General features: G+C 36.4%; 2 long non-coding RNA genes across 2 annotated transcripts in view; one reads left to right on the forward strand and one right to left on the reverse strand.

The window, feature by feature from the left end:
• Window positions 1-1,516: 1,516 nt before the first annotated feature.
• Window positions 1,517-8,641, reverse strand: LOC116661990. The gene is made up of 4 exons (XR_004317951.1): window positions 8,556-8,641; window positions 5,276-5,363; window positions 2,228-2,305; window positions 1,517-1,567 (listed from the first exon to the last, which is right to left on the reverse strand). It is a non-coding gene; the product is annotated as an uncharacterized LOC116661990 (long non-coding RNA).
• The window catches only part of LOC116661989, a 76,048-nt gene continuing 58,824 nt past the window's right edge, over window positions 8,568-25,791 (forward strand). The window contains exon 1 of the long non-coding RNA XR_004317950.1: window positions 8,568-8,949. This is a non-coding gene — a long non-coding RNA (uncharacterized LOC116661989). The remainder of the gene's footprint in view (window positions 8,950-25,791) is intronic.

Consider the following 25,791-nt stretch of genomic DNA (forward strand, 5'->3'; position numbering starts at 1 on the left):
AAGTAAAAAAAATAATCTATTTTTTAAAGTAAGTTGAAACTGGATTAGACAGTAGGACAATATTCAAAGAGTCCTATGAAACTAACTAAAATATACATTGTTAAAGGAAAGGTATGACTTCTTCCTTTGTTTATCAAGTGAAAAATAAAAATACTAAACAGTCTATATACACAAACATTTTTAAGTTAATTGTGTATATTCTTTCTAATTAGAAAACAAGAAAAATCAGTTTGGGGCCACTTCTATATGACTTTGAAAGATTTACCTGAGTTTTAATGCTCATCTGAATAATATCTTTAAAATGTTTAAAAATAAAAAGTGTATCTTGCGAGTAAGAAGAAATGTGTCTCATATGCAAAATTAATTTTCAAAATACAGTTCAAGAAGATGGTAGAATCCTAAATTGTGAAAATTAGCAGTTGTTTTCCCTACATGGGGCAAAAAGATACATATATTTGTATCGTCCAAATTTTGCAGATGTTCACAATCCTAAGTAATTTATTTACAGCACTCTGTTCCTGCTTTGTTCCTCTTTCAACTTCAATGCACAGAAAGAAGCCCAGAACACAGGGTCTGAAGAAAACAGTAACTACTTTATTTTCTGATGAACAACAATAAAAAGCAAATCCTGGCACCTGTGAAGAGAAAATGAAAGTTGGTTTAAAACAAGTCTTGGGTTTTATTTTTTTCCCCTAGATGTCAGACCCATGATACAAACTCACGGATTGGAATCTGCTACTTGAAAGAAGCAGTTGGCTGTGGAGAGAGCCAAAGATGCAATTTTATAACCAGCACAGGTCTGAATTATTCATAGGGGAAATACTTTTTTTTTTTTAGAGATAAATCAGCCACCCAGCTGCTGAAGTAAATTAAACTAAACTGGTCAACAAAAATAAGGACAGTAAAGATTCCAAAAAATGAGCACAGCAAAATACCCTTGGACCCAGCATTTCATTGGAGTGGGAAGGGAGGGTGGAGAATCTTACATAAAATCTTTGTTTTAAAAGACAATATGAACGTTTGGGTTTGAATTTTCTTTGCAGCAGTATCACTTGTGAATATTACTCTGTTAAATGTGTCTTCCCTAAATATTGCCAAATGAGATTTCCCATTCCTAAAACAAATGCTGCAAAATATCATCTTCACTGGGTGAGTCCATTTATGTTTTGAATGCAACAATATCTCAAATTCTTTGGATGTGTTGATAAAGCCCTAGAAACTTGTCTATGAAGGTTAGAAGAAACATAATCAATATTTATGAGTCCCTGACAACTTGGCTTTGGAACAACATTTTGATAGAACTTTTGATAATTGAGAAGGTTTTTAAAGCCTGTTTTCACAAATCTTTTAATGCCTTCATTTTCTTAAAGCAGAGCAAGCAGATAGCCATCTGTAAATATGAAATAACCTCCAAAATCTCATCGGATGATTTGTTACACAAAAGATTTAAAAACATCTCAAAATATGTAACAATGCATGTGGGTATACATACGAACATACATACATTTATATACATACATTTTAAGTAACAGTTCATCCCAACATTAACTTCCTCTGGTATCTCTGTCTAAAAAGCACAAAAGCATATGAACTCATTGCTGTTTGTGAAAAAACAAACAAAAAAACCCTGAAAATACTTGACCTGGTTTATTGCTCCTCTATGAATATTTGTATTAATCTGAAATGCTCTCAGTGAACATTGCATTTTCAACTAAGTCTGCTCTGAAAACAACGCATTGAGTAATCTTAGTCTGGAATGAGAAAGGCCAGTAAAGAGAATAAATATTGATGAGGATGATGATAGAACAGACTCGGGAGGAGTGCGGTCTAGACTGAAGATTGAGGCTTTGGCAACGACTGCTAGAGTAATGAAATGTCAGGGAGACTGAAGTGTCACTAGTATTATTGCCACATAAAGCCCCAAGGAAAGAGCCCTTGTGGAGTGCTGCCTGTGTATGAGTCTACCTGAAGCTCATGATTAGAAGGTTGTAAGGATTGTGTGATTGATCAATATGGACCAGTGAAATGTCCATCTGTTTTTCGAGACATTACATTGACCTAGAGATTAAAGTTCAGTGGTACTATTGGTGGCTGAAGCAATCAGTAAGGTTTGCAGGGACTCCATTATCTACTTAACACACGAATTATTGTGTTTACCAAGGGTTGCTGTCAGAAAGTGACTCAACATTTCCCACAGAAATAAACAGACACGAATGGTTGATATGACCTTATTCTCCATTAGAGTAGTTCCTGTGAAGACAGATGGGTGGCCCAGTTAAGTTCTTTTGGACTTGATCCTGGAAGCCTGAGGGGTGAGAGGAATTGGTACTTTGTAAATAGGGCTCGCCTCTGCTCCTGGTAAACTGAAGAAGGGCGCAAGCCAACGTACATTGTTACTCTTTTGTCCCTACCTCTTCATACACTTTGGGTGGCTCTTTCTCAGAACATTTAAAGTGCACTCGTAAGAGATGGCCAGGTTGAACCAGCTCCCTGCAGATTAACCCAGATAGTGCCTAATGATGGGAGTATCCATGCAGTATCAATCCCACCACAATCCCAGCTCAGCTTTGTTCCTTCCAGCTGTACACTGGGGTAGAAGACAGGCCTTTTGGATTTGATTTGGGTGAACTTTCCAAGGTGACTTTCCAACAAAAACTTGGAGGAATCTGCAGTTAGACTTCAGCATTTCCTCTCGACAGTGTCTGACCTTAGATAGCTGAAGAACCTGGCTCAACCACACATTCATTTCTATAATATATATCCTCACAAAATTCAGAGTACATACACCAACCAGGTTTCCAGAACAGTTGATTCAGGATTCTTAGGCAAATATGCTGTGATAAAGAGAAGACTAGGTTTGGCTCTTAGTAAGTTATATTTTTGGATATGCCCATCCAATGAAGTCTATTCCATTTCTGGTTGTGGAAGGTTGTAGGGATTTTAGGATAATCTGAGGGTGGAACTCATTTTCTAGAAATTACAATCTAGTAGTTTTGTCTGGCACATAGTAGGCATGCAACTATTGTTTGTTGTATAAACCTATTTAAATGAAAATCTATTCACCTAACATCAAAATACGTATTTTCCCTTTTAAAGCGTGCCTCTTGGTCAGTATTTATTCATTTAAACTGTTGCCATATAATCCTTAAACATTGAATATAAAGAAACCAAGTTAGATGTAGGTAACTGCTTGCTCACCTCCTCGTTAAATGAATTTATCAAATATTTATTAAGTACTAACCACATAGTAGGCATTATTGTGGGCATTTGTAACATATAAGTGAAAAAGCAGATCCATTTCTTTCACAATATTCTACATATTTTTCCAATAGCCTGAAAGTAAATAGGTTGTCAGCAAATGGCTCCAATTTCACGTTTATACAACTGATCCTGTCTTTAATCATGTTTCAGCTGGCTAAAATTCTGTACCTCATGATAAGTAAGTTGCTTTAAATATTTCTATGACAATGATAAAAGTAGAACCATAGGATTAGTACATAGTGTATTTATATTCAGTAGTTTACACTAAAGTTTACAGTCAGAGGTTGACTTTTGACAAGTTATAAGCATCTTGAAATGTCCCAAATAGAGAAAAATTGTTAACTGAAGCAGAATTGTTATACCAATTTCATTTCAACTTTCTATTTGATAAGTGCTCTGAATACAGATTAATAAGTGTATTTTCTCAATGTTTATTGTTCTGCCTGACTTAATAAGAGAACTGAATTGTCAAATGTAGTAAAATGTGAAAGTGATATAAAAAGAATTTTATTTTTGGTGCTCTAAGTACTGCTAGATCACTTTTCCTGAACCCTGAAGAATAGCTAATTTAGTACAATTTAATGATTTCCAAGGATATTTTTCGATGATTGATTTTTCTCTGCTTGTGACTTATAAACATGACCTTGTTTTTATATATGTAAACTTTTTTGGTAATAACTTTCATTAATCCCGGCTTTTCACCCACATTTTTGGAAACATTGAGTATTGGATTGATATCTGGTTGCATTTTGCACATTAAAACAAGCACATAAACACATGTAACAAGACATTCGAAATAAAGGTTTTAAATGGCATTTGAAGAAGATAATATTTTTATATTTCAGTCCTTTATTGACTAGATTTTAATTAGTGTTCTGAGAGCTCACAAGAAATGTCCACTAATGATTTTTTCTAGCTAGATAAATTTGTATTGCCCACATCTGCTGAAAACCAGTATAATATTTTTTGCCTATTTGAAAAACCACTTTAATTCATACAATAATTTAGTTCACATATGTAAGAGAAGTAATGTGTTAATAAATGGTCTACTGAGTCAAAGCTTTAAGCAGTTTGGTATCTTTAAATGAGAGAGTTATGAATGTTTCAATATCTTGACTGAAACAAACTGCCATTTTTCAGTTAATCTAAGAGCTAGAGTTTGGCATCTTGCTTGTTCATCTTAATCGGATTTGGAAATAACTTTTCTTTTCCTGAAAACGCTTTTCTTCACATTAGTATAATTGTCCATCTTCTTAAAATTTCTTTTCACAAGTTGACTTTTCTTTATCACAGTAAGTCTTATTGTTCATTATTGTTGTGATACTCTTTTCCATGTCATCTACATTAGAAGCCTAAAAATTTTAAGTCAATAATATGCATGAAATGAAAGAGATTCACATTCTGGCTAACATTCCCCTTTACAAGCCTATAAATTGACTGCCAAGAATTGGCTGTGAAGCTTCACTAAAAAACCCTGCCAAAACCAAAACAGCTACGTTCCACAGGGGCAATCAAATGTAGTGAACTAATGAGAACTTCCAAACCATAGTAAGATTATAAAGGAAACAAATGAAATTGTAATATGATTATAAATTTGTATATAATCTTGGCCAATGAAAAGTAGAACCCAGGGGTTAATGAGGCCATCAAGGTCTCAGTTCAGCAAATCTAAAACACATAGACAATTATTCTCTTTCATGTGGAGACATGTAATCTTGAACCAAAAGAAGTAATGCAAAAATATAGGTTAACATGTCTCAAGAGGAAATTGGGGGCAGAGATTGAATCCCTTCAGTGCAACTTTTCACCAGAAACAATTTGTTCAAACAATTATTTAGCAACTATGTATTCATACCTATTAAGTGTTCACCATGGCCATAAAGAATGTCACCGTCTTAATACGGTGGGGTGGTGGGAGGTAAGGGGTAGACAGACACAGAAAAAAATATTTTAAAATATGATAATTACTGTACTAGGGAATATACTTAGTGTGTAATGGTAGCTTAGACTTTACCTGCCTCAGGAAATCCAGAAAGCCTGTAGAATGAAGATGATACCCGTGCTGAGAAGTACTCCAGGTAGAATAAACTCATGTGGATATTCTGAAAAGAAAGGAGAGCATAGGCAAAAGACTGAAGATGGTATATTGCATGTAGGTATGCATATGTGGATATGTGTGGAGCATAAGATGTATGGAGATGAGGCAGAAAAAATATGCAGGAGGAAAGCTTTAAAACTTCATGAGGACTAAAAGTTTTGATTTGAATTTGGTAGGCAAACAGGGCTCATTGAAGGGTTTTAACATGGCAGCGACATGACTGAATTTGTGTTTTTAAATGATCATTCTGTTGGTTTAGGGGGTCCCAAGAAAGATACCACATAACAAGTCACCCCAAAATGTAGTAACTTAACAAAACCAATAGTGATTTATTATCTCTCACAGGTTCTGGCCTTCAGGAACTGAAGAGCAGCTTGACTCAGTGGTTCTGACTCAGGGTCCTCATGTGGTTGCAGTCAGAATGTTGGCTGGTGTTGAATTCATCTGAAGGCTTAACTGGCTATGAGATACACTTTTAAGGTGACTCTCTCACATGACTGGCAAGTTTTTTCTGGCTGTTGACCAGGGGCCTCAGTTTCTCTGTAAGTAGGCCTCTCTGTGGGGCTGTGTGAGTGTCCTTCCAGCATGATGGCTACAGGCCAAAGGACCAAGGAGAAAGCTGCAGTGCTTTTCAGAAGTCACACACTATAACTTCTATCATGTTCTATGGGTCAGAAAAAAAAAAAAAACAACCCACCACCACCAGCAACAACAAACTCTGATTCAGGGTCATAGCAGCCTCTTGAAGAGCATGCACAAAAGAGGTGATGATCATCAGAGGCTATCTTGGACACAAGTTACTAGAGAAAAGGTCCCACTATCAAGGCAACTAAACCAGATATAAGATAATTATGAGACTCAAAACAAATAGTGACCATCTGAGTTACAATCATAACAGAGAGGATGAAGAGAAGGGACCTATTTAAAAGACATTTACAAAGTAGAGTTCACAAGCATGATGACTGATTGGATGTGGAAGGGATGAGTGCAAAGAGATCCCCAGATGACTGTCAGGTTTTACATTTGGGTGATTAAGAAAGGTTTGGGGTTGGGAACCATAAGAAAGGAAAAGGAGCAAGCTTAAGTAAGATGGAAAGGGTGTACTTTATTTTCTAAGCTGACATTCAGTTTTCTGTGGCACATCCATGTGGATATCATCATCATCATCATCATAGATGGTAGGTACTCTTCTAAGTTCTTTACATATTCATTTCTTAACTCGTTTAATCCTCACAACAAGTGGTAGGAAATATCATTACTCCCATATAACAAATGAAGGAAAGAGAGATCAAGTAATTAAACCAAAATTCTACACCAAGTATGGTTATTCACAATAGAGCTAGGGATCAAACCCACCTTTAGTTCTACCTCACTCTCCTAATTTCCATGACTCTTCATCCCTATGCTAACCATCTCCTCTGTCTGAAAAATCTGATAAAATCTCTTATTTTGTAGTTTGAGCCTTAATTAGCTGTATTTATTGGAAATTCAGCAATATGAATTAGAGAGGAAGCTTAATTCCAGATAAACCAGTTTCCATAGAATTTCAGTTACTGGGGAGAAAAGGCATTGAATTTTGTATGTTGCAGGATCGTATATCAAATTACACCTTATCTGGTTCGCCTATACTTAAGGTAATGATGTTAACATGGGTTAAGAAAGAATAATTAGAAATTTGTGAATGGAAATTTTTTTAGGATTTCTCTTGCCACATCTTACCACATAATTATATTGTATAAGGTATGTCATCTTTTGGGAAGGCCATTCAATTTCATAAGCAAATGAAGTGTTTGAATTCCTAATGCATGTAAATGTCAGGCATGCAACATATCAGAGCAGTAAAAACATTGTCAATAACTTAAGGAAAAGATAAGATTCACTCATACTAATAAATGCATACCCTTTTAATAATGACTTGAAAATTCAGAGTAGATTTGTACAACAATCATCCTTTCTTTTTGTGAGGTTTTATTATACCTATAATTTAACCTTTATCTTGACTGTATCTACCTTCAGTCCTCCCCAAACAGCTGTAAAGTAGGAATTATGATGACTTTAAGAGATGAAGAATTTACTGCTTAACAGAAATAAGCAACTTGTCCAAAGTTACATATTCGAATTGGTGGAAAAAGCATTTGAAAGGAGGCCTATTAGAATCTGAAATTTTGTGATCCTTCTCTGAATTAACATGAAACTACCATTTTTGTTTTATAGTCATGGAACCTCAAGAATGGAAGAAACAAGAATTGGCAAAACAATATTGGCTTCACTGAAGAAATAAACATTGATAAAGTTATGTAAAATATAAAATAATTTAATTTTCTTGGCCTAACGTGTTTCAAATTAGAATACAACACAGGCATTAATTCCTTGAACAACCTATGTGTAACAAGGTGCCAAGGAAAAACCCAGAAGGTATCTAAAAACCAATAATCATTTGTGGCTGAGAGTTTGAGGTCACAGAAACTCTGTTAACCATCAACGTTGTAGCTCTACTTATTTCAACCTATAAAGATGATGCTCAATTCTCCTCAGATTCATTTTTTTGGTTCACTTTGTTTATGATTTACTGTATTTGATTTTGTAAGATATGTTAATATTCTTAGTTATAACTCCTCCTCTTGCATGCATTTGTTTAACTGCCACCTGACCTCAATTAACTCTCCATATCAGCTCAGCAAAAAGGACCTGAGCATGTTTTTTTCTCTTGAGAAGATTATGCAATAGTCATAAAACTTAAAGTAAAAGATAGAAGATGTAGCATTCATCTTTTATTGGCCCAAGCCTTTATTACTCATGGTTAATGGTTGTTGAGAGACAGAAAATAAAAATGTCATATACTTAATATTTAATATTCTGCTCATGAGAGATTGTTACATGAGAATTTATTTACAAATAAAAATAAAGAGGTGAAAAAAGATGAACGGTGATGGGATAATGCAGAATCCAGGGCTGCAAGGAACAGTTGTGCAAAATGTGCCTCAACCAAAAATATTTGGCATTGGGCGAGTGAAGCTGAAAACCAGTTAGTGTAGCTTTCTTTAGAGCCTATGCTTCCACCTGAGAAGATGGGATTTTTTTCTAAATCTCACAAAGATGCTGAAACCGTGGATAAACGTTAGTTATAACCATTTCACCTGTAACCTGCTGTCACTAATCAAGGTCATTTTAATTATTGCTAAAAAAAACACCTTACATGTCCTCCAAGCAGCCGGAGTTGTTTTCCAGGAACTTGGCGTCAGCTGCTCTTGTTTGAGCTGATCTGGTTAGGACGGCATAGGACCCCAAACCCTTCAACTGGGCATGCGTGAGTTTCTGTTGCGCGCTCTTTGGACCCTGCAGGGGCCCGTAGCTTAGTCACGCCTGCGCAGAACCATGATTACCGCAGCTGTTTGCAATCATCTCGCCTTACGCTCCTCGCGCCTCAAGCCGCGCTGACGCGTTGTTTCTTATCCCACAGTTGCTCCAAGCCCCTTGTTCTTCGGAGGTGAAATTGTGGCTTGTCTCCCTGCTTGGCTGCTTTGCGGATAAACCCTCTCTTTGCTGGAGACCTTGGAGTCAGCGTTTTGGCTTGCTGTGCTTTAGGCAAGGTAAGAGTAAGTCCTGGACCATAGGAGTAAGGTTGTTTGTTCAGAACAATGTATGCACTAAACCATTTTTACCCCTTCTCTGAATTATTTAGATTGGTATTTTCCTCCTTTCTTTTACCTTGCTCTTTTTTCTTCCTTAAAAAAAAAAAAACTTTTAACTTGCTAAGGGTTTCTCAGAGTTCGGAAATAATCAGCAAACAAGGACTGTGGGCCGACTTCAGCTGGTAACTTTTTTGTATGCCCTGCAAGCTAACAACAGTCTTTTATTATTATTTTTTTCATGGGTGGGAAAATTTAATGTCTTAGGACGTCTGGCAATTAAATAAAATTCATATTTCAGTGTCCATAAATCAAGTTTTATTCTAACACAGCCATGCCCACTCATTTATGGATCGTCTCTGGATCCGTCTGTGCTCCTACCTCCGAGTTGAGTAGGTGCGCTGAAAACTGGCCTGCTAAGTCGAAAATACTTTGTTTCTGGACCCGTACGTGAAAAGTTTGCTGATCCATGAGCCAGCAGGTTTACGTTAATTCACATGTGTCAAATTGTTTTATTGTGTTTGTACTTCCACTGAGACCTTAACCCGAAAGTACGGAGATCTGAACTCATCACGTGAGTTAGAATTTTTCAGAATATGGTTCCCAGTAGTCATTCAGTTCTCAGCCTTAAGCACAATCTTCAGAAACCTTACACTCCAGGCACTCTTTTTTTTCCCCCAGGTTTGTTTGTTTTTTTAATTGAAGTGTAGTTGATTTACGGTGTTGTGTTAGTTCTTGGTGTACAGCATAGTGATTAAGTTATGCATGCATATATAATTTTTTTCATATTTTTTCCATTAGGTAATTATGAGATATTGAATATAGTTCCCTGTCCTATACACTAGGTCCTTCTTGTTTATCTGTTTTATATTTAGTAGTTTGTATCAGCTAATCCCAAACTTCGAAATTACCCCTTCCCCTCTTCCCATTTGGTAACCATAAGTTTGTTCTCTGTCTGTGAGACTCTTTCTGTTTTGTAAATATGTTCATTTGTATCATTTTTTTGGAAGATTCCACGTGTAAGTGACATTATATGATATTTTTCTTTCTGTCTGACTTACTTTACTTAGTATGATAATCTCTAGGTCCATGCATGTTTCTACAAATGGCATTATTTTATCCCTTTTCATGGTTGAGTAGTAGTCCATTGTATCTCCTCACAACCCTATCACTCAGCATACTAAACTTCCTGACCATGTATTGTCACACCTCAGAGGATTTGCAGGTGCTCTGGGTTCAAGCCAGGCTCAACTCCCTTCTCTTAAACTTGAAAATTTATGGCTTTAGACAATTACTTACTCATTTAGGTTCATGTTGTTGTTTTGAATTTTTAAAAGAGTTGCTAATTTCCTCAGAGGGCTGTTGTGATAAATTACAGAATGTGAATTCCCTAGAAAACTATCTGATAACATAGTTTCTTTCACTTTCCTTCAGTTTGTTTTTTCTTGGGAAATTCAGTTAAAATTTGGAGGCAACTCAGGTGTCACGTTGTCTGGGCAACACCACCTGGGATTCTCTGGGGCAGAGCTAGGCACTTCTCCAACAGGGCTGGTTGCTGCCTGGTGGTGCTCCCATTGTCCTCCCAAAAATAGATTTGGAACATAACAATAGAAATACTTCTAAGGTTGTTATAAAGGCTAATGATCTTAGTTACGGAAATGTCTTGTCAAAGAGTAAGCTTTCAATAGATTGTTGCTGTTGATACGTTAGTCTTTACTTCTGGCCCAGCTACTCACCTAGTACCTGGCATGTGATAAGAAGTTAGCAATGTATGTGATGGATGAATGAATAAATGAATGAATGGACTAGAGCAAAGTTCTCAAACTTTAGTTCACATCAGAATTACCAAAGGACATGTGAAAACTCAGGTTGCCAGGTTGTCGGCCTCAGAGTTTTTGATTCAGTAGGTCTGAGATGTGGGTCAAGAATTTGCATTTCTAATAAGCTCCCATGATGGTGCCAAGTGCTGGTCTGGAGACTGCAATTTGAAAACCACTAGATTACATACTAAACTAATTAGATTTTAAACAGTTCTCAATACAAACTATTCTGTCACTTATCTGGCCAGCCAGCTTTCTCTTTCTCTTTTGTTTTTCACATTTGTCTTTTTAGTGCCTGAATATTCTCTACTTATTTACCCACATTTTTACTGAAATGATAGAAGGAAGATAGTCAAGCTTACTTGGTTAAATTGGAAAACATTTTATGAAGTGCAGATTCGAATCTTACTTGTAAATAGTACTTTGTCACTTAAAAATAAGAAGTAAAATGAAACCCATGATACCATATCATTAGTTTATATTTCAATAAATGAAGTGTTTTAATAAAATATTGAGTACCTATTAGATATAAAACTACAAAATTAAGATATAAAATTATAAAATTTAACATTATTGATAAAGGTGATTTTTAAAAGATATTATAAATTAACAGGTAGAATTTTATTGGCACTAGTGCATTGTCTCCATTGAAACAGACCTACAGTTCAGTAAATTCATTGTGCTTATTTCTTTATATTACTCTCCAGACAGATTATTTTTTACTGTGGAAAATGATCATCAACTATATTCTAAAATGGCTTATTTCATATGCTTTTATTGGTAAATGACTTTTACCAAGATATCTACTGATAAAATTTTTATAGATTGAGAAACATTTAGGGCCTTAAATTGACTATAAAGTATATAGTATCACACACTGAAGAGTGACACTTCATTATCATAGAATAATTCACGTCTCAACTGGCTGGGACTTGACTTGCTAGATGATTTAGGGGAGAGAACAATTTTCCATCTACCCTTCTAGGTTCTTAGCTGAGACCCCCAGGAAATAAAAAAGATGGATTAAAAGGAGAAAAACAAACAGAAATGTAATAACATTTTGTTGGCAAAAAATTAATCAGTCAATCTAAGAAAGAAATGGAAAATTTTATTTGAGCCAAATTTGAGGATTATAACCAGGAAAAGCATCTCAGAAAGCTCTGAGAACTGTTCTGGTTAGAAGTCAAGGCACAGTTATATAAGTTGTTGAGACAGAGGGCTATATGTCAAATGACGTATCATTGACAGTTTAGGTTATCTAGATCTAAATGTTATCCTGGTGGGTCATGTGATCCCTCATAGGATCAAGAAGGAATGTTATCTTTTAAGGAGTTGTCTTGATGCTAGGAGCATGTTGTTCCTTATGGTTGCGCAGGTATTCCTGCTGATGGGGCATGTTTGGTGCATAATGCACATGCCCAGTGCACAGTCGGGGAGAGAGGAGGCCAAAAGGCATCGAAGAATTTTTTTATGTTTAAATTTTTCTTGTCTTACCATAAAATATGAATTTTATTTCACACATGTATACCTCTTATATAAATGGGAGATATCCAGGAAGACTGAGTACCCCAAAATGGCCCAAGTTATCACTTTAAATATCATCTCCACTAAAGACAAAAGATGTTGGGGTAGAGGAAGAGTCAGTTATGGGAGGGAATCAAGGAAAAGCACAGTAAACAAGGTTATAGTTGTTACGCAGATTTAAGTCCTTGCCTTCTCCATTTATAAGAGTTTCTAGAGATAGTCATCCTTGCTTCCTTAAAAATGGAGATTTCCCTTGTAAATGTCTCTTAATTTTAACATTTTTTATTGATTTATAATCATTTTACAATGTTGTGTCAAATTCCAGTGTAGAGCATAATTTTTCAATTATACATGAACATATATATATATTCATTGTCACATTTTTTTCTCAGTGAGCTACCGTAAGATCTTCTATATATTTCCCTGTGCTATACAGTATAATCTTGTTTATCTATTCTACAGTTTTGAAATCCCAGCCTATCTTTTCCAGCCCCCTCCCCCTTGGCAACCACAAGTTTGTATTCTATATCTATGAGTCTGTTTCTGTTTTATATTTATGCTTTGTTTGTTTTTGTTTTTATTTTAGATTCCACATATGAGCGATCTCATATGGTATTTTTCTTTCTCTTTCTGGCTTACTTCACTTAGAATGACATTCTCCAGGAGCATCCATGTTGCTGCAAATGGCATTATGTTGTCGGTTTGTAAGTGTCTCTTAAAAAGAGTAACTTCTACTTGGTTTTCAGAGCTTTTCCTATGTCTAGTGTTTCTTAAATAACTAGCTCAAAGTAATCTTAATTCCAAAAAGATATATTTTGGGGTAAGAAATTCCTTTTCAGTGACTATGTTGGTTATGGCAGAAAGTGAAAGCTTTTTTCCCTGTTATTTTTCCTTCTAAACTCTGCTTGTTAGAGGTCAAAGTGAATGCAAATTCATGTCATGAGCTGATTCCACAGTATAATCAGGAGTCCAAGGAGGTATCTAAAGTCACTTCTCTTTTAATGAAGAAGAAACTGAATAAATCCAGCACGCTAAAGATAATTCATGCACCATTATGTGAACAATTCACTGCAAGTGCTTCTGAGTTAGACCTCCAACCTTTTAGTGCACAGGGAAGTATTACATCTTGTGAGTGTTCAGTCCTTCATGCTATTCTGCGTCTGTGTTTATTTTTTGGCATAAGAATATCTAGAATCGAATATCATGAAAATGATATTCTCCTTTTAAATTCTAAACAGAACATATTTGTGGATTTCTACCCTCATCTGGCTTTACAAGACTGTTCCTGTTACCAGTGAGGACCACCAGCGTTAGGGGCAGTTAGTTATGTAATCTCCAGGAGCAGCTTTAGGGGAAGTAATCTGAGGGAGAAAAGTTGGATGTCATTCCTCCTTCAGGCATTTTTGTTCTGTACCCAAATCAATAGCAGCATGCAAATACTAGTAGGGTGAACGGCAGAGAAACACATGGGTCCTTGCATATCTCTAGCGTATCAGAAAGTAATGACCCAGTGTTTCTCTTGGAGAGATACTGTCACAGATTGCCTAAGGGTATGGGCTCTGCAGTCAAAAAGATCTGCCCTTAATTCTCAGCTCTACCACTCCCTAATCGTAGGATTTTGTGTGATTTTCTTTAATTTTCTGCAACTTTGTACTTTAATCTGCTTAGTGGGCACAAAACATAGACTCAGGTATTTTGGGGAGGAGTCTAGAGCTGGTGTGTAATTTGCACAGTATGGTATTAAATATGGTAATATTCACTAATTTATACCCAGGTAATAATAATCTCAATTTTGAAGTGAATGATGCATAAAATTAATCATGAAATTATTAACAGTATTTGGATACAAATTAGTGAATCTAACATGGGCTTATTTAAATGGGAAAAAAGACAATAAACAATTTAATGAAGATGTACATTTATTCTAAATTCCATACGGGTATAGTGATAAGAAATACAGGTGGGCATTATTTAGACAAGTTGGTCTGGAGACAGGCAGAGTCAGCCATGTGGCAAGGGAGAGGAAGAATGTTCAAGGCAGAAGAAACAGTGTGAAGGAAGGCCCTGAAAGGGGGAGATAACCTGAGAGAATTCATTATTAGCAGTATTGTTAGAATACATCAAATAGGTCATTATTAGCAATATTATTAGAATACATTGGTGAGCTTTCACCACACAGGCCTCTATTCCATTAGTTAGACACGTGTTTGGGGGGAAAAAAGTGCACAAAATAATTTTGATTTGATTTTAGAAAACATTAGGAGTCTCAAGTTTCTGTACACAATGGCCATAGGTTTAACACTTTCATTCTGTCTGACTAAGTATGACTATTCAGGACTCTTGTGATAGCTGTGAAGACTATGGCAGAGTTGAGTGATGGGGCCCAACTTTGAATATGTTAAAGATAGCTGGAGATAGATCATGATGGAAGAAAAGAACCTTCCTCTACCCATCTAGCATCTTGGCTGGTCCAAGAAATTGACTTGAGACAGATCAACAGCAGAAAATCTAATTTTGTAATAAGAAATCCCACATACATGAGACATTCAGAAACAAAAAGGTAAAATAAGGTCTGTGTGCCATCCTGAGCTAAGAAACGGGATAGGCACCTGAAGCTTCCAAGTACGGGAGGGTCATTCACAGGACGAAGAACAGATGTTTGATAGTTAAATGTTTGCCCTGCCATATAGATGGGGCCATTTATATAAAATTACCTTTTCTGGGAAAAATTGCCAGTTTAGTTTCTTCCAGTTTAGGGGAGTAGCAGTAGTTTCTCTTGAACCTACAGATTCTTGATAGCCTTTAACTCAAAATAACCCTCATGCACAAGTGGCACGTTTTGGGGAGGCCTATTCTGAAGTCCTACAGTTCCCTACTCTGAAACGTCCCTGGAAGTTTCACAGTCCGGGAGGTGGGTCGATAGATTGCTCCATCTCACTGAACCAGTCTCAGTCCTGAGAGTAGGTCAGTTCAGTTTAATAGTTGTCTCTTATTTCAGGAGGTGGTGATGCAGGTGGGCTCCCTTAGTTAGGCTTATGTTGCAAGCAATCAGGTATTTAATAAAAGGCATTTCTGTGGAAACAAAAGAAAAACAATGGTTAATGATGAGAGTAGACTATAATTTCAATTTCTGAGTTCTGAGGATAGCCAGTAGAGAAGATTTCTACACGTCAGGCTGGAAGCATCCTCAGATGGAGTGAGGCAGGCAGTGGCCATCTGACAGATTTTCCTGGGGTGCAGTTTGAATGTCTCTCAGCTTTTTCATTGGCCCACACAGCAACAGGCACAAAGATTGTCCATACATGAGTCATTGTGGTGATTTCTTTGAAACTTACATCAAGTTGTCCAACTTAAGCTTTCAGGCATCAGAAAAAGGTCAGTTTTAGTTCTCAGTGATGCCAAGTGAAAAGGATGGGAGAAAAACTAGAGATGTTAGTTTGGAGAGTCATCGCCAGATACTGGAGAAAACTGGAAGAATTCAGGATCTAGTCCAGTTTATAGGTAAATAATAAAACCTGAAAGACTTTTTTGTGCACTTTTTTCCCCCAAAGCACGTGTCTAACTAATGGAATAGAGGCCTGTGTGGTGAAGGCTCATCAATGTATTCTAATACCCACAAAGATACTACTGAAAATTTTTTTCTCTCTAAAAACACCCCCATTTCAACCAGAGATTGTCAAATTAATAATTTTTTCACAAAAATAAGTCTGGTTTCAATAAACTTGATCTGATTATTTATAGAAGTGTAACAAGAATAGTTTTTTCCCCTTTCACAAGGAATCTCGGATTGAACTTTTAAAGGCCTCTTGAGGCCAACAAAAACAAGCCAAAGACTACCATTGGATTTTGCCTGTAATACCTATAGATGTGGGTGAATTCCTCACTTCTTGAGGTAACCATAATATCGTGAGGTTCCTGTACCTGCCAGGAAGTGACCTTCCTTACTCACCTGGTAAGGCTGTTGGGAACTCGGTCAGCAAGGTCCCAGGCTGGTTTTCCAAGGGTTTTATGGTTCCATAAAGTCAGCCTTAGTTCCTTCAAGCTGTCTGGTCTAATCAGAGTCTACAGGTGTCTCTGTCAAATAGGACATTCCAGTCAAAGCCTTGGTAATACAATCAGTGTTTCCAATTGTGTCCTGTTGTAAGGAGAACAGAGTCTTACTGAACTTATGCAAATAACTATACTACCAAGAAAATAAGAATACTCCTTGTGAGTTTCTGAATTCTGGAGGGATTGGGTAGGGAGAAAAAGATAAATGTTTCAGTTCTGCTTACAAAGGTGTAATTTACCAAATTTGCTCTGTTTTTCTTGTATCTGGAAAATAAAAGATTAAAATTAATATTTTAGACAAAGTCATAAAAATTAAAATCATATTCATCAGTTCATTCAGTCCTATGTAATTCTTGTTTTGCTTGAGTGCAGCTTTTCTATTCTGTCAACATAGCCCGATGACTAAGGATGACAGGGACAGTGATAATTCCAAGAAGTTTGCAAATTTTTAAGACTTGTATGATTTGCCCAGTGAAGTGTGTACCTTGATGATTGGAGATGGCAAAAAATGTATCCCAAGTGGGAAACACATTTTCTAACACTTTTGTTGCCACTGAAGGCATCAGCCTCGCAGCAAGGGAAGGCTTCAACACATCCAGAAAACATGCACCCAATAACAGGGTTATTTTGATAGCCCATCCTAAGTGGCGGTTGAATGAAGTCCAGCTGCTGGTGTTCAAAGGGGACAGAAGGGAGTAGGTCTGAGGCCTCTGGGAAGAACAGTTTTTCCAGGATCAGATGCTGCTGGTAGATGATTTGCACAGTTTTATAGAAATATCCCTACCAATATCTATTTAAAATTTGACTCATCTTCAGCGTACTATGGTGGGTGAAGAAATGCGAAAACCAAAAAGGGTTTGCCAAGGAGCCAGGAAGAACCGGGCTGCTGTCTTGGTTTTCCCCATAGCCTGACTGTTGGTTTAATTGACAGCTACTGTTTATCTGTTTTAATTTATCTGATGTTGGAGCTGACTGTTGCCATGTTACAAGGTCATCAGGATGGCAAAAGTCTATTGCTGCTGCCTTGGCATGAAAGTCAGCTAGGGCATTTTCCCAGTTCTCAGCTTCCATCCTTTTAGTGTGAGCCTCCGTTTTGATGACATACAGCTTTTTATGCCAGGACATATCAGAGTGGCAGGAATTCCACACAATTTCTGAAACACTTATAACACATATGTATACAGACACAACATAAACAAGGCTTAGTGTTAACTCTTTATTTGATAATGCTTCCTGTGTAATTTTACTTATCAAATAAGCCTAATTAGTTTAAAATCTCCATTTTTTTTTAATAATGAGAGAAAACAAATCTTTGAGATATTTCAGGGGCCCTCTGAAATACCTTATCTTTTATAGTTCTAAGTCAAAAATACTTCATTTAGAATCTGATTTTTGTCAAGTTTGTCAAAAATATCCAAAAGGTTTTAAAACACTTTGTTTCACAGTGATTTGTGATCCTATTTGACAATGCTTAGTTATCCATTTAACCACCATAAGAACTAAAGGCTTCATAGGCAAATAGAGAAGTTTATAAAGAGCAACTTGAAAGAGCAAAACTTAGCAAACCAATAGAAAATAAAAATGTCCTTTCAACAGAAAGCACCAAATTTCAATTCTGCACCAGTTTATTTTTGAAATTAAAACTCACCTAATTAGATTCATTCCAATTTTATCCAGTCCTGACAACACATAAAATTCCTTTCAAAGTTTCCTTTTTCACAAATCTTCTTTTACTGAGAACACACACCCTACTTTCCTTGCATATGGAGATATTTCCCTTATTTTTTTTCCAGTAGCTTTATTCACATACATTAGAATTTTTAAAAACCCTTAGAAGCCATTAATTTCTAGTGAAACTAAAAAGTAAGCAATTATGAATTGTCTTTGACATTAGCATTCTATAAATTGGCAAACAAATACTTTTTATAATTTCTAGAAACATGCTTTTCTCATAGAAAATTTCTCAGTGTGGTACCAAATATGTTTAGTAATGGTCCCAGATGTCTTTAGGTTGTCTGTAAAGTCTATGTTCAGTAATGTTTCATTATCTTCTTATATTTGGGGATGATCTAGATAATCAAATGAGCTTAACTCATTTAACTTAATTTAGCAAAACTTTTAAACTCTAAGGGTGTAAGTTACCAGACATTTGGAATAATCTCTTAGATAAAGTAGATATGTCATAAAACAATCACTGCTAAAAAGTTCACCTGAAAACTCTTTTCTGATTAACATTTAATTCATCTTACAACCATGTTTAGTTTATCTCCAAAAACAAAAACAAAAACCTCATTAGACATTAGACAACATCAGTCATTACCCTAAGTTGTTTTTCTGGCTGACAAATTTTGCAAGAGATAACATGAGCTTATTTGACTGCTAGTAAGCCTAGCTAGAGTAAAAGTACTAGACTTAATGTTGAAGTCTAAAGATATGTCCGTGTTAAACCAAATTAGCTTTTATTTTCTAAAGATTAATCCTGGATTATGTGAACTTGAAAAATATTTGGGTTAGTTTCTACTATATTTTGAATGTATACTCATTTTATATAGTGATTGTTTTTAAGCCAATTAAATGGAGCTCTTTTACAAATTAATTTTAGTAATACCATCTGGAGGTGGAAAAAATACCACATACTTGTAACACATTTGTATGTATAGACACACACATGGACATACAGACAGATGCAAACAGACATCTTACAGTTTTTGTTTTAAAATTTTCCTTGAACTAGCTTGTTGGGCGAGGGTGCTTCTACAGCAGTTTGTATTTTCTAAAAGTCCTCTTTCCTGATTATTTCTTTTAGGAATCGGAAATGGTCTAGAAAAGAGTTTCTGGAGCAGCTACATGCCTTTTTTGACATAAATAGGGGAGGTTGTGGGATTGATGGAAAGTAATGGGTTAAATTTGAACTGTTTCTAGAGCTGCATTTCCAGTTTTGCAAAGATCTGTAAGATGTAACTTAAGTGAAATCATAGGTTGATCCACCCATCCAACTATGTTATCATCAGTTGGCTTGATACCAGGGAGACTTTGAACTATGATGTAAATCAAAAGATTTTTGTGTTTTGCTCAAGCAGTTTTGTCGGTTTCCTTTAGCATGTCCAATTAATATTCTTGAATGGTGGATTTACATACCTTCTGTCTCAAGTACTAGGTGAGGAAACGTTCCCCAGTGAGGTACAATGACCATCTGCATAATAAAATCAGGTAAAAGACATGCAACCATTCTATAAGAAGCCTATTCAGATGTATCAATTCTCCTATAGACATCTTACCTTCATTCCATCAAGTCTTACGTTCATAATTGTACCCTCCATTAAGACTTCATGAACTGGTTTTGGTTTTATAATTTTGGGAAGCAGAAGTGTTCTCAGTGAGACATCTATTCCTTTAAAACATGCAGGTAAAGTTGATATAACTTCTTTGTCTTTTTGTTTTAAACACCTTTATTGTGGTATGATTCCTGTATAGTAAACTACACATATATCAGATGTACAATTTGGTGAATTTTGATAGATGTATACACCAATGAAACCACTATCACAGTCAAGATAGCTAACAATTCAGTCACTCCCCAAGGGGTGCAAATTTCGATTTCCCAGTTTAACCCTTCCCACTCCGTTTACTGGCTAGTAACCATAAGTTTGTTCACTACGTCTATGAGTCTGTTTCTGTTTTGTAGATAAGTTCATTTGTGTATTTTTTTTTTTAGATTCCACATATAAGTAATATCATATGGTATTTTCCTTTTTCTTTCTGACTTACTTCTCTTAGAATGACAGTCTCTAGGTCCATCCATGTTGCTGCAAAGGGCATTATTTTATTTTTTATGGCTGAGTAGTATTCCATTGTATAAATATACCACATCTTCTGTATCCAGTCATCTGTTGATGGATATTTGGATTGTTTCCATGTCTTGGATATTGTGAACAGTGCTACTGTGAACATGGGGGTGAATGTGTCTATTCAAATTATATTTTTAACTAGATATATGCCCAGGAGTGGGATTGCTGGATCATATAGTGTTTATTTTTACTTTTTTAAGGAGTCACCATACTGTATTCCGTAGTGATTGCACCATTTTACATTCCCACCAATAGTATAGGAGGGTTCCTTTTTCTCCACACCCTCTCCAGGATTTATCATTTATGGACTTTTTACTGATGGCCATTGTGGCTGGTGTGAGGTAATATCTCATTGTAGTTTTGATTTGCATTTCTCTAACAATTGGTGATGTTCAGCATCTCTTCATGTGCTTGTTAGCCATCTGGATGTCTCCTTTGGAGAGATGTTTATTTAGGTCCTCTACCCATTTTTTGATTGGGTTGCTTTATATATATATGTGTGTGTGTGTGTGTGTTTATATTTATATATATACATATATATAAATGTTTATATGTATATATATAAACATGTTTGAGCTGTTTGTATCTTTTGGAAATTAGTCCCTTGTCGGTTGCATCACTTGTAATATTTTCTCCCATGCGGTAGGTTGTCTTTTTGTTTTGTTGATGGTATCCTTAGCTGTGCAAAAGCTTTTAAGTTTAATTAGGTCCCATTTATTTATTTTTGCTTTTATTTCCATTACTCTAGGAGCTGGTTAAAAAAAAATTGCTGTGATTTATGTCCAAGAGTGTTCTGCCTATGTTTTCCTCTTGGAGTTTTATAGTATCTGGCCTTAACATTTTGGTCTTTAGTCCATTTTGAGTTTATTTTTGTATCTGGTGTTAGAGAATGTTCTAATTTCAGTCTCTTACAGGTAGCTGTCCAGTTTTCCCAGCACCACTTGTTGAAGAGGCTGTCTTTTCTCTGTTGTATATTCTTGCATTCTTTGTCATAGATTAATTGACCATAAGTGGTGGGTTTATTTCTGGACTTTATATCCTGTTCCATTGATCCATGTGTCTGCATTTGTGTGAGTACCATACTGTTTGACTACTGTGGCTTTGTAGTGTAGTATGAAGTCAGGGAGTGTAATTTCCCCCAACTCTGTTCTCCTTTTCCAAGACTGTTTTGGCTCTTGAAGGTCTTTTGTATTTCCACAAAATACAAATTTTAACATTTTTTGTTCCAGCTCTGTGAAAAATGTCATCGGTAATTTGTTAGGGATTGCATTGAATCTGTATATTTCTTTGAGTAGTATGGCCATTTTAACAATACTGATTCTTCCAATCCAAGAATATGGTATATCTTTTCAACTGTTTACATTGTCTTCAGTTTCTTTCAAGAATGTCTTATAGTTTTCAGAGTACAGTTCCTTGCCCACCTTGGGTAGGTTTATTCCTAGGTATTTTATTCTTTTTGATGTGATGGTAAATGGTATTGTTCCCTTGATTTTTCTGCTATTTCATTGTTAGTGTATAGAAATGTGACTGATTTCTGTATATTAATTTTGTATCCTTCAACTTTACCAAATTCATTGATGAGTTCTGGTTGCTTCCTTAGGGTTTTCTATGTATAGTATCATGTCATCTGCAAGCAGTGGGAGTTTTACTTTTTCATTTCCAATTTGGATTCCTTTTATTTCTTTTTTTTCTGATTGCTATGGCTAGGACTTGCAAAGCTATGATGAATAAAAGTAGTGAGACTGGGCATCCTTGTCTTGTTCCTGATCTTAGAGGAAATGCTTTCAGCTTTTCACCATTAAGTATGATGTTAGCTGTGGGCCTGTCATATATGGCCTTTATTATGTTGAGGTATGTTCTAGCTATGCCCACTTTCTAGGGAGGTTTTATCATAAATAGATGTTGAATTTTATCAAAAGCTGTTTCTGCATCTTTTGAGATGATCATATATTTTTATATTCTTCAGTTTCTTAATGTGGTGTGTCACATTGATTGATTTGCAGATATTGGAAAATCCCTGTATCCCTGGGATAAATCCCACTTGATCATGGTGAATGATTCTTTTAATATATTGTTGGAGTTGATTTGCTAGTATTTTTTGAGGATTTCTGCATCATATTCATAAATGAAATTGGCTTATAATTTTTTTTGTGATATCTTTGGTGTTCATATCATGGTGATGATGGCTTCACAGAATGATGAGTTTGGAAGTGTTCTTTCCTCTGCAATTTTTTGGAAGAATTTCAGAAGGATAGGTGTTAACTCTTCTCTAAATATTTGGTAGAATTTGCCTGTGAGGCCATCTGGTCCTGGACTTTTGTTTGTTGGCAGTTTTAAAATGACTTATTCAATTCCAATACTGGTAATTAGTCTATTCATATTTTATATTTCTTCCTGGTTCAGTATTGGCAAATTGTAGCTTTCTAAGAAATTGTCCATTTCTTCTAGGTTGTCCTTTTTGTTGGTGTCAAATTGCTCATAGTAGCCTCTTACGATCCCTTGTATTTCTGTGGTGTCAGTTATGACTTCTCATTTTTCATTTCTGAATTTATTAATTTGGGCCCTTTCCCTTGTTTTCTTGGTGAGTCTGACTAAGGGTTTATCTTTTCAAAGAACCAGCTTTTAGTTTTACTGATATTTTCTATTTTTTTACTCTATTCCATTTATTTTGGCTCTTACATTTATGATTTCTTCTACTAACTTTGGGTTTTGTTTGTTCTTTCTCTAGGTGTGTTAGGTGCAAGATTAGGTTGTTTATTTGAGATTTTTCTTGGTTGCTGAGGTAGGCTTGTATCGCTATAAACTTGCCTCTTAGAACTGCTTTTGCTGTGTCCCAGAGGTTTTGAATTGTTGTGTTTTCATTTTCATTTGTCTCAAAGTATTTTTTTATTTCATCTTTGATTTCTTCAGTGATCCATTGGTTATTTAGTAGCATATTGTTTAGCCTCCATGTGTTTTCTGTTTTTGAAGTTTTTCCTTATAGTGACTTCTTACCTCATAGCATTGTGGTCGGAAAAGATGTTTGGTTTGATTTCAGTTTTATTAAATTGAGTCTTGTTTTGTGGGCCAACATGTGGTCAATTATGGAGAATGTTCCATGTGCACTTGAGAAGAATGTGTATTCTCATGCTTTCAGACGGAATGCTCCATAGATATCAATTAAGTGTATCTGGTCTAGTATGTTATTTAGGGCCTATATTTCCTCATTGATTTTCTATCTGGATGATCTGTCCATTGATGTAAGTGGGGTGTTAAGGTCCCCCACTATTACTATGTTATTGTTGATTTCTCCTTTTCTGTCTGTTAACAATTGCCTTATATATTGAGATGCTCCTATGTTGGGTGAATTTATATTTACAATTGTTATAACTTCTTCTTGGATTGATCCCTTAAGCATTATGTTGTGTCTTTCTTTGTCTCTTGTAACAGTCTTTATTTTAAAATCTATTTTGTCTAATATAAGTATTGGTACTCCAGCTTTCTTTTGGTTTCTATTTGCATGGAATATATTTTTCCACACCCTTAATTTCAGCCTGCACGTGTCTCTAGCTCTGTAATATGGGTCTTGTTTTTGTATCCATTCAGCCAGTCTGTATCTTTCGGTTGGAGTGTTTAATCCATTTACATTTAAGGTAACTATCAATACATATGTCCTTACTGCCATTTTATCAATTGTTTTGAACTTGTTTTTGTGGGTTTTTTCCTCTTCTTTTTGTTCTCCTTTCTTGTGGGTTATGACTAGAGAATTTTCTATATCATTTGTTGTAAAGCTGGTTTGGTGGTGCTGAATTCTTTTAGCTTTTGTTTATCTGTGAAGCTTTTGATGTCTCCATCAAATCCAAGCAGGAGCCTTGCTGGATAGAGTATTCTTGGTTAAAAGTTTTTCCCTCTGATCACTTTAAATATATCGTGCCACTCCCTTGTGGCCTGAAGAGCTTCTGCTGAAAAATCAGCTGATAACCTTATGGGAATTCCCTTGTATGTTATTTATTACTTTTCTCTTGCTAATTTTAATGTTCTCCCCTTGTCCTTAATTTTTGTTAATTTGATTACTGTGTGCCTTGGTGTGTTCCTCTTTGGGTTGATCCTGTGTGGAACTCTCTGCACTTCCTGGACTTGAGTGATTGTTTTCCATCTTAGGGAAGTCTTCGATTATAATTTCTTCAAAACTTTTCTCACGTCCTTTCTCTCTCTCCTCTTTCTGGGACCTCTATAATGTGAATATTAGTTTTCTTTATGTAGTCTCAGAGTTCTCTTAAACTATCCTCATTTCTTTTCATTTTCTTCCTTTTTCTGTTCTGCAGTAGTGATATCCACTAATCTGTCTTCTGGCACAGTGATCCATTCTTCTGTCTCATTTACTCTATTCTTAGTTCCTTCTGGTGTGTTATTCATTTCAGTAATTTTATTATTCAACTCTGTTTGGGTATTCTTTACATTTTTAATCTCTGTTAAAATCTTCACTTTGTGCATCTATACTCTTCTTGCATTCTCTGAACATCTTCACCATCATTATTCTAAACACTTTTTCAGATAAATTTTCTATAAGCTCCTCATCACTTATTTCTTCTGTGATTTTATCTTGTGCCTTGGCCTGGGAGATACTCCTCTGCCGCCTCATATCGTCTACCTTTCTATTTGTATTTTTAGGTAGGTTAGTTACATTTCTTGACCTTGGAGAAGCAGCCCTCTGTGGGAGATATTCTGTGTGCCCCAACAGTACACTCCTCTCATGTCACCCAAGGGGTGGGGTCCAGCTGGTCCCAGTGTAGAGTCTGGCCTGTGCTTGTGGATTCCTTGCCACAGACTTTGGGATTGTGGTTTTCTTGTTCGTGGTATCTGCCTCTGGTGGGTGAGGTTGGACTGGAGGCTTAGGCAGGTTTCCTGGCAGGAGGAGTTGGTGCCTGCACCCTGCTAGGTGAAGCTTGGTGTTGGACCTCTGATGTCTAGATGTGTTTGTGGCTCAGCAAGTCTGCTGATGGGTGGGGCTGTGTTCCCACCCAGTATGTTGTTTGGCCTGAGGCTTCCCAGCCCTTCAGCCTACAGGCTGTTGGGTGGGGATGGGTCTTGGTGCTGGTGATCCAATCAAGATGGCAGCCTCCAGGAAAGCTCAGGTAGATGAGCACTTCCGGAATGTCCACCACCAGCTGTTAAATCCCCAGTGTGAGCCACAGCCGCCCCCTACCTCCCCAGGAGACTTTCCAAAACTGGCAGGCAGGTCTGGCCTGGGTTCCTATGAAATCACTGCCTCTGCTCTTGGACCTGGCACACACGAGATTCTGTGTGTGCTTCCCAGGAGAGTGAAGTCTCTGTTTCTCCCAGTCCTATGGGGTTCCTGGGCTCCTGCTAGCCTTTAAAACCAGATATCCTGGGATCTCCTCCTCCCAATGCTGGAATCCCAGGCTAGGCAGCTGGACGTGGGGCTCAGAGTTCTCCCTCCTATAGGAGGGCCTCTGTGACTTAATTCTTCTTCAGTGTGTGGGTTACCTACCCGGGGAGTTATGGGGCCCAGTTATATTGTGAGCACGCCCCTTGTGCTGCCCTGCTGTGGTTCCCTCTTT

Source organism: Camelus ferus, chromosome X (genome assembly GCF_009834535.1).
Source record: "Camelus ferus isolate YT-003-E chromosome X, BCGSAC_Cfer_1.0, whole genome shotgun sequence".
Taxonomy (NCBI): domain Eukaryota; kingdom Metazoa; phylum Chordata; class Mammalia; order Artiodactyla; family Camelidae; genus Camelus; species Camelus ferus.